The following is a 5127-nucleotide window of genomic DNA, read 5'->3' as shown; positions in this document are numbered from 1 at the left end:
ATTTTGTCTATTTTAAGCAATGAAACGAATAGGATTAGCTGCCTTTATCCAAAGTGATACATAAATTGCTCTTTTATGCCAGATTAATACGTTTTTAGTCTGTTCGATGTAAGTTTTTTTGTTCAAAGCAAAAGATCGTCTAAAATAAGCCGTTTTTGTTTGAACTGATGAACAATTTAGACTGAGAGTCAACAAAAATAATTTGTTTTAATCCAAACTGATACTTTTTGACCCTATAAGAGTCCTATAAGAGTCCGAAATACGCCGTTCTCGTCAAGTCTATAACGTAATTCGTTTTTTTGTGTCAGAATACGACGTTTTCTGTCTGTTTAATATAAGTTTTTAATAATAATAATAATAATAACAATAATAATAATAATAATAATAATAATAATAAAAATAATAATAATAATATTAATAATAATAATAATAATAATAATGAAAATAATAATAGTAATAAAAGTAAGCTTAGTTTTCTAAGCAAAGATGAAGCTTATTTTGTGTGTTATATGAGCGTTTTCTCATTTCTATGCAAGAGATCATCTGCGATCTGTGTTTTTAGGCAAGAAATTGAATAAAATTAATAACTCATTTTAAAACTGGTATAAAAACATTTACTATACAAAAGTTAATAATAATAATAATAATAATAATGATAATAATAATAATAATAATAATAATGATAATAATACTTATAATAATGAATTTCTTTCTAAATTAAAGCTTAGTTTTTCTAAGCAAAAATGATGCTTATTTTGTGTTATCTGAGCGTTTTCTCATTTCTATGCAAGAGATCATCTGTGATCTGTTTTTAGGCTAGAAATGGTCTAAAATTAATAACTTATTTTAAAACTGGTATAAAAACATTTACTATACAAAAGTTATAATCGGTTTTTAATAATAATAATAATAATAATAATAATAATAAATGCCTTTATTTAAGTAAAAACTGAGGAGGCGAAGTCTAGCTAATGCTACTCCACTTAACCTCGCATATAACAAAAAGTTTAAATTACATAACAAAAAATACAAATATAGGCAAAGAGAAAATAACAAAAAAAAGAAAAAATTCTTAAAATGTAAATTAACAGGTATAAAAGTAATAGAAACATTCTTAATATAGACAAAAAATAAGATTGTGAAAAAGAGAAAAAACAGTATTAGCAAAAGAAGAATAATCATTAAAGTAACAGAAATTTAAATTTGATTTGTTTTTTAAAGAAGTTTACTGGCTTTGATTTAAAAATATTTTTTATATTGTTATAAATAACAACAGCATTATAACTAAAAGACCTCTGGAACAAGGCTGTACGGAAACAGGGCATGGACAAGCGAGAAACATGACGTAAATTAGCACTGTGCAGAGATCGGCGATGTACAAGTTTTTTCTTTAGATAAGGAGGTGTTGACGTAGACAGAGTAGAGTGAACCAAGACAGCCATCAGATATTGAAAATGAAGGTCGAGTTTTAACCAATTTATTTGTTTAATTTTAACAGAAATATGATCATATTTTTTTAATTTGAAAATGAATCTACAGCAGTTATTTTGAATTTTTTGTAAGCGGTATTTATAACTAGAGTCAAGACAAGGATAAAAAACAGTGAGACAGTAATTTATAATCGGTAAAACAAGCATTTCGCATAGTTTTTTTCTTAATTTGAAATTTATTATATTAAAATTCTGATAAAGTTGTCTTAGACACACATAACTTTTTTTCACTAAGAGAGAGACATGATTTTTAAAACGTAAGTTTTGATCAAAGACTACCCCCAGTAGTTTTACACTTTTGACAAGCTTTAATTTAGATTTTCCGCAATGTATGTTGAGAGTCGATACGAGATTACTATCATCAAATTTAGGTCCGAAAACTATAAAGGAACACTTTTCATCATTAAGCTTCAGATTGTGAGTAAATGAATAAGTCTGAATACCTTCTAGATCAAAATTGAGACAACGATTTGCCTCAACAACTGTGCTGCGCTTAAAAGAGTACTCTAATTGCGTATCATCAGCAAATGCATGAATGGTTGAATGTTGAATAGAGTTTGCTATGTCAAAAGTATATAACAGATACAATAAGGGTCCTAAAACAGAGCCTTGGGGTACACCTGATGTAACTGCTCCGCGGTATGATAATAAATTATTAAGTTGAACCATTTGGGTACGTCCATTTAAGTAATGAAAAAAAAATCTTAAACAACTTGCATCAAAGCCTAAAAATTTTAGTTTAGCACATAGCAATGCATGATTTATGGTGTCAAAAGCATTTGAAAAGTCAAGTGATATCAATGCTGTATTTAAGCCATTATCCGTATTTCTAATTATATTGTCTAAAATATTTGTCAATGATGTATTAGTACTAAAACCTTTTCTAAAACCAGATTGTGAAAGTGGAAGAATATTATGGGAAGTGACGAAAGTATAAAGTTGTTTAAAAATTACTTTTTCAAGTATTTTCGATAAGGTTGAAATAATACTAATAGGTCTGAGATCACTATAATTTTGAGGTTCGCTTACTTTTGGTAACGGCTTTACGAGAGTAATTTTCCAATGAACAGGATAGTAACCAGATTCTAAACAACAGTTTAGAATGTGAGTTATATATTTATCAATAAATGGACTGCAAAACTTTAGCATCTTGGCATTTATTCCATCAAAACCTGTAGCGTTTGACTGAAGGTCAAAAATTATATCATGGATTTCATTTACGGTAGGTAGCTGAAGTGAAAATTTAAGTTCCTTACTATAAGTGCTTTGAAGGTAATAATTAAGTGTTTGATCATGGGGAGGATTTGAATTAAAAACAGATAAGAAATAATCATTGATTTTGTTAACATCGTTTAAATGTGAAGGAATATGGGTGTTCTCACGAGATCTCAAACCAAATTTATTTAATGTTTTCCATAACATTTTATTATTATTGTTAATTTTGTTTAGAAAGGCTGCTTTTTCTTTTTTAATTGCAGAGACACAAAAATTTCGAAGTTGGCGATATGCTTCCCAATCAGCATCGAGTTTAGTTAGTTTAAATTTGGTTAAAGATACATCTCTTTTTTTCATAAGTTTCTTAATATTTTCTGTTAACCAGGGTGAGAATTTTTTTGTAAGTTTTTTAGTAACCAGAGGAGCATGTTTGTCAAACAATTTTATAACATTGTAATTAAAAAGGTATAACTTGGAGTCAATATCATTTATATAAAAAATATCATCCCAGTTTAAATTTTGTAAATCTTGGAGGAAGCAGGATTTTAAAAAATATTTGTAATCTCTGTAGGTAACATAAGTTAAGGAGTTTAAAGTGACTTTTACTTTTAAGGTACAGTGTATGATGCAGTGATCGGAAAAAATGTCTGCATTTAAAGTTCCAGAAGCAATAATCTTATCTGGAAAATTGGTATAAATGACATCTAGAATTTTTTGACTAGTTTTGGAGATACGTGTCGGTTCACTAATAATTTGAGTAAAATCGTAAGACCCAAAAATATCTATTACATTGTTTTCGAAAGTATGGTCAATATTTAAGTCACCTAAGAAAATTAATTTTTCATATTTTAGAAGTAAAGTAGGTAATAACTCTTCTAGAAACTCCGTGAGAACACCAATATTAGTTGAGGGGCTGCGATAGATAACCCCCAAAAGAAAATGACAAAATGTGGTTTTAATTTCTACTAATAAACATTCAATTTCTGTAGGACTTTTTATATTTTCAACTATTTTAGATGAAATATTTTCTCTAATATATGCAGCTACACCACCACCCCGTCTAGCGACACGGTCCTGTCTTAATAATTTGAAACCCGGTACGTCAACCGCTTGCGACGGCAACTGACTTGTCAACCAAGTTTCTGACACACCCATTATATCAAAATCATTCTCTAGAATACTATCTCTAAAAGCATCAAAGCCAGTAAATAAAGATCTAGCATTCACATGAGCAATTTTAAAGTTGTGATCCATAAAAGAGAATAAAATAAGAGGAGAAGAAAAAATAAAATTATAAATTTTAATATTAGTTAACAATAATTAGTCTTTTGCTTTACAAGATTCAATTTGTGTTGATACGTATGACAAGATAAATCATTTGCTGTGTGATCAGTAGTTAATTGCAATTTAAACCGAGAATTTGAGAATGTACAATTTGGACAACATAATCTTTCTGTTTCACAATCTTTCATTTCGTGGGATCCGCTACATTTGGGACAGATAGCTACTTGTGAAGTACATTTGTTCTTGGTATGACCGTATTTGCAACATTTGTAGCATTTTATTAAGTTGAAACATTCAGCTATATTAGATTTATGCCAACCGATATATAGCGAACCCTTTTCGATAATATTTTTAAAGAGAAACGGTGTAACTTCAATAATAATGTTATAATCTTTTTTGTTTTTGATTTTGGCAACTACTTTAATATCCTCAATGGAAGCATTAAGATAATTTCTAGAGATAATATCTTCCACAAGCCCAGGTTGAGTTGCATCTTCAGCAGGAACATTATAAATTTTTAGACGAGGGTTAAATTTACCAGGTACTGAAGCTGTGTAGGATGAGTTGCCTTTCGAAGAAACTAAGTCCTTTAATTTGCTCAAGGACTCTTTGTTTTCACAATTTATTAATAAACCACTTTTTATATGCTTTGTACCATTTACATTTATTTTTAAATCGGATTCGTTATACATATTTTTAATATCTTTCTCGATTTGAGCACTATTTTTATTTTGATCAGACGATTTTAATATAAGCACATCAGCTGAAGAATGGTTAGATTTAGATTTTTTCAACGCGCTGCTATAAGAACATGAAGGCGAGTTTTTACTCGATATCGTATCGCGATTTAAACCTTCAATGACATTTTGATAATCTTCGATTTTATCTTTCATAAGCTGACTAGAGTATTCCATTTCAGCAAGGAGTTTTTCTAGAAGCTGTTTTTCACGTATTAAACCTTCATTTTAAATTTTCAGTAACTTTAATTCAGTATTTGGATTGTCCTTGCACTTCCCGACACATTCTTTACACATCCACGATTGACGATCAACAAAAACTACTTTTGCCAGCATTTCAAAGCACTTTGAATGCAAAACTACCGAACATTTGGCAATAGACCCACTTTAATTTGGCAATT

General features: G+C 29.0%; 1 long non-coding RNA gene across 1 annotated transcript; it reads left to right on the top strand.

Moving 5' to 3' along the window:
• Nucleotides 1-2550: 2550 nt before the first annotated feature.
• On the top strand, nt 2551-4643 carry LOC135266563 (uncharacterized). Its single transcript, XR_010334678.1, has 2 exons — nt 2551-2712; nt 2763-4643. It is a non-coding gene; the product is annotated as an uncharacterized LOC135266563 (long non-coding RNA).
• The last annotated feature ends 484 nt before the right edge of the window (nt 4644-5127 follow it).

This window comes from Tribolium castaneum, chromosome 6 (genome assembly GCF_031307605.1).
Source record: "Tribolium castaneum strain GA2 chromosome 6, icTriCast1.1, whole genome shotgun sequence".
NCBI lineage: Eukaryota > Metazoa > Arthropoda > Insecta > Coleoptera > Tenebrionidae > Tribolium > Tribolium castaneum.
The sequence above is the reverse complement of the archived record's forward strand: the minus strand, read 5'-3'. Positions and strand labels throughout refer to the sequence as shown.